The sequence below is a fragment of the Mauremys mutica genome, chromosome 22, assembly GCF_020497125.1.
Source record: "Mauremys mutica isolate MM-2020 ecotype Southern chromosome 22, ASM2049712v1, whole genome shotgun sequence".
NCBI classification, from domain to species: Eukaryota; Metazoa; Chordata; order Testudines; family Geoemydidae; genus Mauremys; species Mauremys mutica.
This window is the reverse complement of record NC_059093.1, coordinates 22,468,568-22,483,012: the sequence shown is the minus strand read 5'-3', so window position 1 is coordinate 22,483,012 and position 14,445 is coordinate 22,468,568. Positions and strand designations below refer to the sequence as shown.

General features: G+C 46.5%; 1 pseudogene; it reads right to left on the bottom strand.

Moving 5' to 3' along the window:
- The window catches only part of LOC123354623, a 43,254-nt pseudogene extending 30,338 nt beyond the window's left edge, over window positions 1–12,916 (bottom strand).
- Between the last annotated feature and the right edge of the window lie 1,529 nt (window positions 12,917–14,445).

The following is a 14,445-nucleotide window of genomic DNA, read 5'->3' as shown; positions in this document are numbered from 1 at the left end:
TGCAGCTGTACAGCGCTGGGAGTTAAACCTGTCTTCGTACAGCTGTGTAGGGAAAGCGCTGCAGTCTGGCCACACTGACAGCTGCCTGCGCACTGTTGTGGCCACATATGCAGCATCTGCAGCGGCATTGGGAGCGGTGCATTATGGGCAGCTATCCCAGCGTTCAAGAGGCTGCAACGTGCTTTTCAAAAGGGGGTGGGGTGGAGTGTGACAGGGAGCGTGGGGGGGGGGAAGAGAGCGAGCACGGATTTTTGGAGCCGACACTCTGTCAGCAGCTGCCTTGCAAGTTAAAACCCCCTCCCCCACCCCTCTCTCACTCACTGAAAGCACCAGATAAGCAGCCTCCCTGAAACAGACCCCCACTCCCCTCCCTCCCTCCCGCACGCTGTGCTGCTTCTCTCCTCAAGCCCCCTCTCTTCAAGCGCTAGTTGTGGGCGTTCCAAAGGCAGCTCATTCACAGCAAACAGGAGCTGTGTTTGGTTTTTTGATAAGCAGCTCCGGGAGCCCAGAGTTGACAACAAAACAAACAGAGGTATCACAACAAAACAAAGAGTGTAATCTTAACTTAAAAGCATTATGGGAAGCTTCCAGAGGTCAGTTACAGCGTAGTAAGATTATTCCCTGTTTACACTGGCACCCCAGAGCTGCAGCACCAGCCCTGTTCTCTTTATTCCTCTCGTCGAGGTGGAGTACATGCAGCGCTGTAGCCAGGGAGATACAGCGCTGTATGTGCCTTGCCAGTGTGGACGCGGAGTGAGTTACAGTGCTGTAAAGCCACCACCAGCGCTGCAACTCTCCAGTGGAGCCAAGGTCTGAGTCAGCAGTGAGGCTATGGCTTCACTGCATACCACCTGCAGGGGTGCGTAGGGTACGTATAGCTACACATCAATGAAAAGCAGGCTGCATCCACACAGTGGCACGTAGCTACATGTGTCAGTGAAAAGCTCTGTCAGGAGGGAAATGCCTGGGTCTGTCTCCACTACCGCCCTCCTGCCAGAGCCTTTCCCTGCTGTGAGAAAAGGCTCTGGCAGGCCATTGCAGCAGAGAAAGGCTCCTGGAGCCTTTCCCTGCAGCGAGCAGAGAGACAGGATAAGCACTGCTTGTGCAAGTACACACACACCAGGTTCAGGCAGGTCTTCACTCTACTTGCCTAAGCAGTGCCTCACTGTCTACACTGCTAGAAATACACATGCTAGAGGTGTGTGCAGTGTATCTACTCCGCACCTCACCAAAAGGAGCAGGCAGCGTAGCTGTACTGGGAGTCGAAAGCCCAGCCTGGCTGATGGAAGAGATGAAAACACCAAATGCTGACCAGTTGTGATCATTTTGTAAGGCGGGATGGGATGTAGCTGGATAATTGTAATTTACTTAAATCTCCCTGACAGGGAAATTCTGAAAAGTTATCCTTCCTTTATCACTCCCAAAGTGTCTGTATCGCACGGTTGCACACTGGGAACTGGCTGCTCTGCTTAGTCCCAGAAAGGAATGGAGTGAACATTTCCCTGGTGCTCAAGCCCCTGGAGAGCTGGAGAGGAAGGGACCACTTGTCTCATTTGACAGTTCAGAGTGCACACTAACCGACCCCGCTCCTTTACTGTTACTCTGAACCCAAACACGTTTATGGAACACGAGCCTTTGTGCAGACACTGCTACCATAAAGTAAAAAAATAGTGTTACAAGACGATACTCTGCTATTGCATTTAGCTTTCCTGAATCCCCCTATATTCTAGTCCAGAACCAGTATGTTTTTCTCAACAGATCAAATTTCAGGCGCATGATGGACATCATAGAAGACTGGAAGTACTCTAATGGTTGCTTAGAGATGAAAATAAGAAGTCTCTGGCTGGTAACAGGATGTATGCTCCACGGATATGTTTGCTGGGTTAGACAATGCCTATTACGTTTCAGGTACGTGGCTATCTGCTTAAGCCTCTGTGCAGGTCCAAAATACTTGTAAATCATTCAAAATGGTTAACGAGCTTTCCACTTTCTTCTCCCTTCAGTACCCCTCTCCTCCCAAGAAAGAGAACAATGTTGAGAAGTACTTTAAATACACTATTTGTAATGGAAAGAGTAAGAGAGTTAATTTACCCTGACAAACAGCAGCATCTGCCTGAAATTGTTTTGTATACACAGAGTCGTAATGGGAGTCACCGAAACAACACAGCAAGATCTTGAAGAAAAAAAACAAAAAGCTTTGAGGAAGAAATCAAAGAAAACTAAACATGTTCTAGCTCAAGACTACAACTCCTTTACTCATTCTAGGGCCAGTGCTTTAACTCACTGTCCAAACAATGGCGGTGCTTAGTGTAAATACAAACAGAGTGTTAGAAACAGAGTTGATCCCTATAGAAGAGATTGTAGCAGGTATACAAATAAGTTTGTCTATTACCCCCATGGATACTCTTTAGTCATCTCATGAACTGTTAAAGGTCAAATATGAGAGACTTGTGAGAGTCAGCTACCTTATGACCAACTAATGGTCTAGACCTAAATGCCAATCACTCTTACATTTCAAATCCCCAAACTCAAAAATGTATTGGCCCACTAGTATCAAAGTAGAGGAAAAGCTAAATACAGAACTTTCCCTACACCCTGTAATTGTGGCAAAACCTCAAGTGGGTTTAGACTATTTACCGCTTTACATAATGCAAATCCCACAAAAAAAAAATCAAGCTAATTAATTTCTATCCAGGAAGGAAAAAAAATACACCCCAAAAATCTCCTCTGCTCACTTTTGGGGGAGGGAGAAGAGTGCCCTTTCTTCACCCATATATTTGTTTAATCTTGACACCTTCTGCTCATTAGCAACTCAATCCAAGTGTCTCATTCTAGCTACATTATAAAAAAACAGCCACAGGGAACTGTATTGGAAAAGAGGAGATTAAGAGGGGATATGATAGAGGTCTATAAAATCATGAGTGATGTGGAGAAAGTGGATAAGGAAAAGTTATTTACTTATTCCCATAATACAAGAACTAGGGGCCACCAAATGAAATTAATAGGCAGCAGGTTTAAAACAAATAAAAGGAAGTTCTTCTTCACTCAGCGCACAGTCAACTTGTGGAACTCCTTACCTGAGGAAATTGTGAAGGCTAGGACCATAACAGCGTTTAAAAGAGAATTGGATAAATTCATGGTGGTTAAGTCCATAAATGGACATTAGCCAGGATGGGCAAGGAATGGTGTCCCTAGCCTCTGTTTGTCAGAGGATGGAGATGGATGGCAGGAGAGAGATCATTTGATCATTGCCTGTTAGATTCACTCCCTCTGGTCACCTGGCATTGGCCACTGTCAGTAGACAGATACTGGGCTAGATGTACCTTTGGTCTGACCCGGTACGGACGTTCTTATGTTCTTATTCAGGCACCATCACCCCAGAAAAGCCACAGTTGATCAAATGGGAAGATTCCTGGGCTGTAATATCATAACTCCTGCAGCCAACAGGAACTTGGTCTAGCAAAAGGTTAACTACTGTTCAATGAGAGTGTTCAGCTGTGAAAGCATCAGCCCTGTTGAAGTTAGCTTTGGTTTTGTTTTTTGAGTGGGCAAAAAGTGCAGAGACTTCACTGCAGTTACAAGAGCAAAATGGAAGTGACAAGCTCATTCGAACGGAGTGAATTTAGAGCCATCTAGGAGTGGGAGGGTAGAAAATTGGTTCCCATTTCCTTACCTTGTCTTCAAAGCCATTGTTTGTAGCACAAGTGGGTGGCCGTCCAGGGTTCTGGTACAGAATAAAGTCTCGGCTAGGCAAGAAGGGGAAAATCAAGAGAATTGAGAGAGAGCAGGCGTTTAATGCAAGTGCTTGTTATGAAGATATCGGAAGGAATAATTTGGAGAATCCACTGTTGGTTAATAGAGAGAATGGGAGCAGAATATTTTTCCTAACAAGTGAATGCTGACATTAAATTTAAGCAATAACTAAAGACTGATTGCTCTGATAGTAAGGCAATTAACCCTTAACAAAGTAGTTCCCGAACGGGTTAAAACCTCAGTACAGGATGCCATTAGAACCTTGTAGAAATCTAATTGTTCATTTTGGACTGGAACAGGACACAGAGTGTTTTAGCGTCTCTGCCAGTAGGCTCCTAAACTGTTTGTTCAGAAGTGGCAGTATTTTTTTTTTTAGCAAGACAGACAGTGCCTGCAGCAGACGCACATGTCAGTCAAAATGAGAATTTATTTTAAATGCATTTCTAGGCATGTACACCGAGCAGCACGTCTCACTTCCTGAATTTTCAAGGCCACCTCATATAGCGAGCACAGAGTTTTACTTTTGTGTTGGCAGTTAACTTTTACAGCCAGCATTAGATGTTTCCAGTGCACACAACTCCACATCATTTCACACACTTCCCATCAGTAAGTCTCTCACTGTAGACTTCTTTTTAAAAGAGTTTAATAGTTATGAAAAATGCCAAATAGACATCACTAGAGACCAAAGCCCTCTGATAATTCACAGAGCCAGTATTGCCTGGGCAGCAGCAATGAAACCTCCAGTAGTCGGGGTTAGCTCAGTCTCCATGGCCACTAGGTCTTTGTCCTCTTTGGAGACTTACCTAGGATGCCAATTCAGTACATTTCAGGACATGGAATCCTCTTTACCTGGCAATGGTCTGCAGCCACCCATTCATGTAATAAATATTGACCGGCAGTCACTCCTAAGCCAAGCTGGCCTCAAAGCTAGATTATCATAATGGTCCCTCCTAGCCTTAAAAAAATCTATCAGTCAAGAGATTCTGGGCCCCACAGCTAGTACCCTTAAACATCCAAAGCCCATTACAAAATTAATTTTAATTTAAAATAAAAAAGGAAGAGACTTACTTATACATCAGTGATAGAGCGCTTATTTCCAGTTGGCCAGCCCTTCCCTATGTGTATACAAATATTTTGAGATCACGTTAGAAGGTATGAAAATAACTGTTCTTCATCAAACATGGAGTGGAGCTGACCACAGAGCCTCCCCTGCAGTCCCTGGAACGCTATACTGGTTCTCTATATACCATTAATTCAGCTAGTCAACATTTTTCATGATTTTTTTAAAAGCATTTTCTGACCAGCTCTAACTACTGTGTAAAATTCTTAGCCCCTATCTTTAAAGCTCTAAAAGACACAAACCAAGCTCTACAAAGGAGCATAGGCGTGCGTACAGGGTGTGCCCAAGCACACCTTAATGCACGGATGGGCAAGCTCGTCCTGCCCGGCCCGCCTGAGCTCCTGGCCAGGGAGGCTCCCCCCATCCCCCGGCACCTCAGCGCTCCGTGTCCAGGAGCAGCCCTGGACAGCGCGGCAGCAGCGTGGCTCCGGCGGGACAAGAGCTCCTGCTACACGGAGCCATGTGGTCAGGGGGTGGGGCTGCGAGCCCTGATGGGCCGAGCGGCAGGAGCTCCTGGACACGGCTCACTGAGGCTCCAGGAGAGGGGGGAGGCAGGGGCAAGCAGCATGGTAAGGGGCCAGGGCCGGGGGATTGGATAAAGGGCAGGGAATCCCGGGGACAGTCAGGGGACAGGGCGTGGGGGGGTTGGATGGGGCAGAGGTCCGGCCGGGGGAGGGGTGCGTTCAGGGGATGGGGAACAGGGGGTTGGATCGTGGGAGTCCCGGGGGTCTGTCAGGGGACAGGGCGTGGGGGGGTTGGATGGGGCAGAGGTCCGGCCGGGGGAGGGGTGTGTTCAGGGGATGGGGAACAGGGGGTTGGATCGTGGGAGTCCTGGGGGTCTGTCAGGACTCAGCCGGGGGGGTGATAGGGGTCAGGGCAGTTAGGGGACAGGGGGAGGTGGGGTCTTGGGGGTGTGGTCAGCAGACAAGGAGCAGGACAGGTCGGGGATTCTGAGGGGGGCAGTTGGGGGCAGGAAGTGGGTGGGGGTCGGATAGGGGGCAGGGCCAGGCTGTTTGGGGAGACACAGCCTTCCCTACCTGGCCCTCCATACAATTTTGGAACCCTCCGGCCATAAAGTTTGCCCACGCCTGCCCCAATGTCTCAAAAAAATGACTTTGCGTTTTAATTTAAATCGCATGATACCCTATATAGAAAGCTCACGTTCGCTCGCAGCATGCGTCCCCACTGCTGTGGCACCGCATTACCACTGGTCCTCCCCTCCGACTATGATTCTAGAAAATTCTTTGACCTATATCAGCGGCCGCGTCAGGCGTGCCCAGCACAGTGTCTACAGTATTTGTAATCTTTGTCGCGTGTACTCTACTGAAATAGCATAACAAGCCTGTGGCTTTACATTTTAATTCAATCGTATGACACCCCCTTTTAATTTTAAAATACGATCAGTTCGTTGTTAAGAGAAGAAAAGGAGCAGACAAGCTGTTCACCTGAAAGCGCCTTTTCGAAACTAGCACATGTAAAAACAAACTAAGACGTACACTGTCCCAACAGCACCGCGACTCATGATTTTGTACAATGAACAAGAATTGGCTGTGTCAGTTAATTACAATGATGTGACTGAGGAATTTAAGTCCATAACACCTGGTGAGCGACGGCTCATTCTCTAGGACAGGAAGAGGAAGAAACCTTAATCTGTTTTGGTCACTTTGGGTTAGCTCATTATCTGGTTAAAGATCATGAAAATTGACTGCATCTTTGTATACGCCTGGTTATCACTACAGCAAAAATGTGGTATTTTGTGTCTCATTTTAAGTAAAGTTTAGTTGTTTATTTTAAAGGCAAACATTTATTGAATACTCAATCATAAGGATGTTATTTTTATTCATCAAACAAACTAAAGAAACTAAAACTTAACTAAACTTAATTTAAAAAAAAATTAAGTTTAGTTAAGTTTTAGTTTCTTTAGTTTGTTTGATGAATAAAAATAACATCCTTATGATTGAGTATTCAATAAATGTTTGCCTTTAAAATAAAATTCCCTGGGTGCGCACCCTAATGAAATGTGCTACGCACGCCTACGCAAAGGAGTACATCTGAATATACTTCCCTCTGAAATAACAGTGTTTCATAGTGAAAAGGAGAAGGGTTTACTCCTCAATCCTTACAATTTAGTGGTAAGTGTAAAACCTCTCACAGGCTGCCTTCAGTATTTGTGGGCATTGAAGAAAACCCAACAAGGGGTGGGAGGAGAGAATCAATGTGAAGTGAGGATGTACCCCTAAAATCCTTAAGTTCCATCTTTTTTAAAATTCTGATTCTTTCTGCATCTGGAAATTTGTAAAATGTGAGGATTCCCGAAGAGAAGATCACGGACATGGGACAAGTAAGTATTCAAGTTTTGGCCCAATAATCCTGCACAAAGTTGCAGCTAAACTCTAGTAGCTAGACCTGAGGCAGTCCAGACCAGAGCACCCTCTACAGGCCGGTGTCCTGCTGCCGCTGGCCTCCATGTCCCTCCCAGACCCCGGTGCCCCTTTACCCTGGGGTGCTGCCCCCTGGCAGTAACCCCCCCACACTCTGCCTCTGGGTCTCCTCTTCCTGGGGAAACCCCAACCCACTATCCCCATCTTGCCTTAGTCTGGGCTACTGCCAGTCATCACCAAGCCCCCGCTCCCAGGGCAGACTGCAGTGTAAAAGCCACTCATCCTAGGCAAGGGGGTTCGGGCCTGCTGTCTTCCCCTGCCACCCAGTACCTTTTTAGGCCTTGATATCAGGCCTGCACCCTGGGAGGTCACCAGGCCTAAGCTCCCCAGCTCCACCTGCTCCTTCCCCAGCTCCACCCGCCATCCCATCAGCCGGGCCCTGCTCTCTCCCAGCCTGTAGGGAGCCTGCCTGAGCGCCTGGCTCACAGCCTTTTACAAGGCCAGCTATGGTCTGATTGGGGCATGGCCCAGCTATGGCTGCTTCCCCATCAGCCCAGCCTTAGGGTCCCCCAGGGCTGTTCCAAACCTTTTAAGGCAGGAGCGGGTGACCACCCTGCTACAGTAAGAAAGCAGGGTTCCCCCGCAAAAAACTGGGAAAAATGCAAAATTTGTCAAACATTTGCTATGAATTATGCACCCAATTTTGGAACAGCCTTTTAAAGGTCCAGGCTGACAGGACCAAAGTTTGGTTCCCTCAGCTGAAATTACATTGTTGTGGTTTGACAATGCCTCTCTTTTGCCCACAAGCAAGAACCAAGGCCCTGATCCTGCCATCAGATCTAGAGTCCTACTGCACCCACGCAACGTCCTACTGAAATCAAGAGAGCTCTGTTCAGGTGCATGTGGATCTGACAGCAGGACTGAGGTACAACAGAAACAACATTCAAACCCACATTCCAGCAAATATCATGAGCTTTTTGGGCTCAGCCTCAGGAATACGAATCAGGCCTTACCTCTGGATTTCCCAGCCATTCCAGATATTCTTCAAATGATCCTTCCACATACTTAAAAAGAAAAGATAGAATTGGTTTAATTAGATGCATATCATTATTCAATCTGCTGGAAACATTAAGAGTCAGAATTTGCCCTTTGTATTTAAACAGTTTAGAAGAAAACTGAAAATATTTTTCTTATTTGTATTACACAGTGCCTAGGAACCTAGTCATGGCTCAGGACTCCATTGTGCTTGGCAACGTACAAACAACAGATGGGCCCTGCTCCAAGGAGCTTACAATCCAAGTCTATATCCATCTGTTGTCTTAGACAATTGGGGGAGGAAGAAGTACAAAGAAACAATGAGACCATATTGCTCAGCACATAGGCAGTGGTCTTAGCCCGACAGCCTTCGGATTCATAAGGCAAGTAAGTAGCCTTCCTGATCATGAATCATTTCTCCCTTGCCCCCACATTTCGGAACAATTGCATAGGTATGTGCTTAGTAAAGGTGGTAACTTCTTGCTGAAAAGCTGTTTTATCTATATGCACTAGATTGGGGTAGGCAGCCTGCGGCATGCGAGCTGATTTTCAGTGGCACTCACACTGCCCGGGTCCTGGCCACCAGTCCGGGGGGCTCTGCATTTTAATTTCATTTTAAATGAAGCATCTAAAACATTTTAAAAACCTTGTTTACTTTACATACAAGAGTTTCATTATAAATTATAGACTTATAGAAAGAGACCTTCTAAAAACATTAAAATGTATGACTGCCACGCGAAACCTTAAATGAGAGTGACTAAATGAAGACTCGGCACAGCACTTCTGAAAGGTTGCTGAACCCTGCACTAGATGGAACAGAAAAAAAAAAGGGCAAAGTCAGAATTCTAGCAGTGTTTCCTCAAACATACTAAGGAAGCACATGGGAATGTCTTGTGTCAAACATGAGGTCTGGAAGGTCCAGATAGCTCAGGCACATGCACAACTAAATGTACAATTTGGTTATCTGGGACTAATACTTCGGTCTGAAAATAGTTTAATTTTAACAATTTGCCCCACCTGCTCCCATGTAGTGCATTGCAGAAGTGACTTTTCAAGCATGTTTGTTTTTAAATTGCAGGGTAACAATTTTAGCTATTATCAAATTTGATATCTGCTCCTCTAGTTGCAAAGGGATAGCTTAAGGTTGGGAAGGTAGATATCCTAAAATACACGAGTGCAAATACATAGCATTGCTCACCCCTGCCCTTCTTCCTGAGGCCAATCTGTTAAATGCCACATAGTGTTATTGTCTTTTTCTTTTATTGGATAAGACAAAGATCTTGTCTGCTCTGTATGGAAGTTAAAATAGCACAGCAGTAATTGTGACTAGGAACGTGTGCAAGTGCCAGTCACCAAAAAAATCTCTTATCTCACTATTATGCAGCATGTTCTGAGACCAACTGGATGTCTCCCTCCACCCCAATGGTAGCTGCATTTAAGTGGGGTCATCTCAATTGATTGGCCTCTTACAGTTGGTCTGGCTACTTCCACCTTTTCATGTTCTCTGTATGTATAAATATTTTCTTCCTGTATGTTCCAGTCTATGCATCCGATGAAGTGGCATGCAGACCACGAAAGCTTACACTCAAATAAATGTGTTAGTTTCTAAGGTGCCACAAGTTCTCCTGTTCTTTTTGTGGATACAGATTAACACGGCTGCTACTCTGAAACCTGTCATTAAGTGGGGCATGTCCACAGTGTACAAAGCACTTTAAAGTCACTTGATGTGAAACACTGGACAGTATTATAATACTAAAGCAGCGAGTTTATTGCTTTCAACATCTGTTTTGTGGATAAAACATTTAGAATTGTTCCCTTAAGATGCAGGGCTGAATTAGAGTTCTAATAGCCAGTAGAGTGTTCAGAATGCTCTTCCAGAACCAAGTTGTTTCAAAGGATTCACAGGACCTGTCTATACTGGTAAGTTTACCTGTTGCTGACAACCACTGATCCATCAGTAGCAACAAGTACGTTTCCGAATATTCAGTAGTATTGTAACAAACTGAGGCTAGGTATATAAAGGCACCGCAGTTGTTGGCAGGGGTTGAATTTGTGATCTTCTGAATGAAAACCACAGACCTCTACCACTTCCGTTATAGTAGAGTCTTCGCTGGGTGAAAACAGTGGTCATCCACTGAAAGTGTGCAGTGACATTTAACCATGGTGTGTTATGTGCTTTACGAGCCGTGCAGTATTCCACTGTTCTTAGAGATGCATGTTTTACTTCAAAACAGAGTGTCACACACACACACAAAGGTTCAGTTTCACAAGACAGCTTATTAATGTCTATATGGTACTGTAATCACAGTTCCTTAAAGCGAGAGATCAGATGTTTAGAATAAATGTATATTATCTTTTAGGAATAAAAGTGTTGTGCCATATATTTCCAAGGTTTAAAACCAAATGTAAGTTGACTAGAAACTAATGGACAGTATACAGAGCAAGGCAAATGAGCAAGCATTTTCCCCTCAACTTCTCTAGCTTAAACCTGTGCTTGGTCAAAACGTAGACACTAACAAAAAAACACAGTACAGTGCCATGTAGGGTTTCAGTGCACAGATCTATGTAAATAATGTTGATGTGTAAACATGCCCATTATTTCCTAAGTTTACACACAAAACGTTGCATCTCATAAACACAAGTCTACTTACAGCCTCAAAGTTCTGCCGGTTTTCCCTCATAAATGAAACACAAGCCTTCCTGACTTCCCTGTGATGAATCTGACAAGAAAAGACCTAGAAAATAGAGAAGGTGTTAAAAGGCACTGACAGGAAAGGGTTGCAGCTCATTTTAAACTGCACTTTCACACTAAGGCTCCTTTTCCATATAGTTCACATCAGTGGCTCTCACTCGGGGGGGGGGCAGGGCCTGCTGGGGGGTGGTGAGCAGGTTACAGGGGGACCGCCAAGCAGGGCCAGCGTTAGATTCGCTGGGGCCCAGGGCAGGAAGCTGAAGCCCCACTGAATGGGGCTGAAGGCGTGAGCCCTGCCACCTGAGGTGGAAGCCAATGCCTGAGCAACTTGCATCCAGCATTTATAATGGTGTTAAATATATAAACAAGTGGTTTTTAATGGGTAAGGGGGGCCCTTGCTATGTGAAAGGGGTCACCAGTAGAAAAGTTTGCAAATGGCTGTGATAGACAGTCCAACAGGTCTATAGGTTGATTACAACTAACAGTCTATAGAAAGTGATTAATCATTGAATAAAACCCTTTATAAGCTACTCATAAATAGAACCTATACATATAATTGGAGATGTACCTATCTCCTAGGACTGGAAGGGACCTTGAAAGGTCATGGAGTCCAGCCCCCTGCCTTCACTAGCGGGACCAAGTACTGATTTTGCCCCAGATCCCTAAGTGGCCCCCTCAAGGACTGAACTCATAATCCTGGGTTTAGCAGGCCAATGCTCAAACCACTGAGCTATCCCTCCCCCTTTTTGGATACACATCTGTGCCTTCTGTTATTTGCCCATGCATTTGTAAGGGAAAGAATTTAAATTTGCTAAAGGAAAACCAATGATTGTTAATTAGGTAACCACTGGTAGAGTATTAGCCCAAATGAGCCCCTTTACCCAACCTTTGACAGCTGGGAGAAAAGGTAAACTAGCCCCTAGCTACAGCTCACTTTGCAAAACTAGAACCAACCCCCATTTTGTAAGAGGGAGACCAGAACTGGAAACTTTGATGCAACTCCTGCTGCGGGAATTGAGAGAAAGATGAAGATGTCTCCAAGGTGGATACTTCAAAGCCAAAAATACCAGGTGACACAGAGTCCTGTGGCATCTTCTGGACTAACAGAAGTCCTGGAGCAGGAGCTTTCGTGGGTGAACACCCACTTGGTCAGACGCAGACTTATGCTCTAAGCCTTCTGTTAGCCCACAAGGTGCCACGGGCGCCCTTGTCCCTTTATACAGCTGCAGCCTAACCCAGTTCCCCCTCTGCTCCAAAATCCAAACGGGGCCTTACCTCAGCCAACCCCAGCCCTCCCCGCCAAGAAAGTAAGTGGTGTTGGACTTGCAAGCTGAGCGGGCCCTGTTTAGGAGAGAGGGGCCCAGGAACGTGGGGGCAGGGCGAGGCGAAGTTCTGAACTGGGGGGCAGGCAGGCGCACGAGCGGCACAGGCACAAGCCCAGCCCGCGGGGGGGGGGGCGGGTGAAACTCCTGCTACCTGCTCGGAAACGGGCCGAAAGAGGCAGGAGGCGTCTCTGGCCGTGAGCTTGCGGTACAGCCCCAGGCTGGCCAGATACGCGTCCATGGCGACCTCGTGCACGGACTTGTGGCCGAAGTATTTCTTCCAGAGCGGCTGCATCTTCCGAGCGGGGAACTCCTGCGTGTGCCGGGCAAGCGCGCGGGGACCGGCGAGCCCTCGGGCGAGGCGGCTGCGCTGGCCCCGGGGACTGGCGTGGAGGGGAGGCGCCGCTGCGCGCACGTGGCTCCCCGGGATCCCCGCTGCAGCCAGCGAGCCCCGGAGTCAGTCGGTGCGCGAAGCCCCAGCCAGGGCGCTGCTTGGGGGAGTTTACCAAGCCCCCAGAGCTCGCTCTCGGTGCTGGGGGGCTGGTTCTCCGAGTCCTGGCAGCGCTGGTCGCTCCAAGCAGTTTGAACCGCAGAGCCCGTCCCAGGCTGCAGTTCCTTGGAATGCCACTGCGAGGCGCCCTGCTTTGGCCTTGGGCGGTGGTTATAGTCCCCTTTCACATCTGCTTCGTAGCAGGTGCAGGCGCTTCTGCTCCTTTTCTGCCTAAGCCACAGAGCTGCTGCCAATTCAGTTCCACTTAGCCAAGGAGGCAGCAGCGAGGAGAACACGCACATGTAGCTGCTTTACTAGACTCCTGTAGCTGTAGTGCAAAATAGAAAAAAGCATTTGGCTTTCTTGTTTATGTTTGGAGGCCCCAGTCCTGCAAATCATTGAACTCAGTGGCACTGTTCCCATGGCACATTCCCATGTGCAGGTTCAGGGGCCATATGTGTATCTGGGCTTTTTTTCTTGAAATGTATTGTTCTTTGACTAAAAGATCAATACAATACTGGAAACAGATGCTCTCTAGTTCTTCCGCCCACCCTAGGGAGAGAAGCGATTTCTTGCTAGGCTGAGTCCATATTGATTATTTAGAGCTTTTTTTCCCCAGATGTGCCTATATATGACTATAAATAGAATGTGGCATTTTGGGGGTTCAATCCTTCAGTCCCTACTCAGCCAAAACCGCTAAGTAGTTTCATAGGGACTCTGTGTCTTGCAGGAGTTGGGTCTAAAGTGGTAAATATTAACAAAGCCCTGTTTTCTTTGCCAATTTAGGAGGTGAAAATCTCCTGGATGAAAATTTTGGGGGATTAGAAAAATTCACTCTTGTGCCATTGGACAGCAGATAAACTGGTTAAAGTGCAGTATTTGAATACAAATTCTTTGATTCTGAAGACAGCTGTCACTTGTGTTTCTCAGGTGTTAATAAGGGGTGTAACTACACATCAAACACCTACATGCAGAGCAAAACAGTATTTAATGGAGTGACATTTAAGACCAATTGCACAATTACTTGATTATTTAATAGTAGAAACAAAATATTCCGTGTCGATAATGTCAAGGCTCACAACTCTTACTTAAAAACTGGAGCAGGTTTAATTGTATCTGCTTGACGTTTACAGGACAAAATAATGGTAACTAATTGATGGGTGGTATTGCCAATCGCTCTGGAAAAAAACCCTCTAAAAGCCTGCTTGCTGGCATTTTTTTCTTTCTTACTCTTTTTCCACGCTCCTGTAAGTGCCTATGGTGAGAGTGCTGATGACTTCTATTTATTTGCAGAACAAAACTGCAGGGCAGCGGACGTGCAAGCCTTACACCACACTAACAATGTACCGTCACCAGGTGGAAGAACGTTAGTGTGCATGCCTAGTCTATCCTGGGGCTCCTTTTTGATACTACCAGTTGGAGTGGGGATTTTTAATATGTTCCGTGAGGGCCCCTCTTCCTGTTGTGGCCTAAAAAACTCTTTTGCAAAGCCTGTCTGAGGAGGAGTGAGGTTCGTTTGAAGAGAAAGGGTAGAGTAGGAACTCGACTAATTTTGCTGACTGGTGACTGTTATGGGCTGATTTTGCCAGCTTCTCCACAGAGGCATAGGAGGCTAGCCCCACTGGGAGCAGCTCGCAGGATGGCGTCTCGGT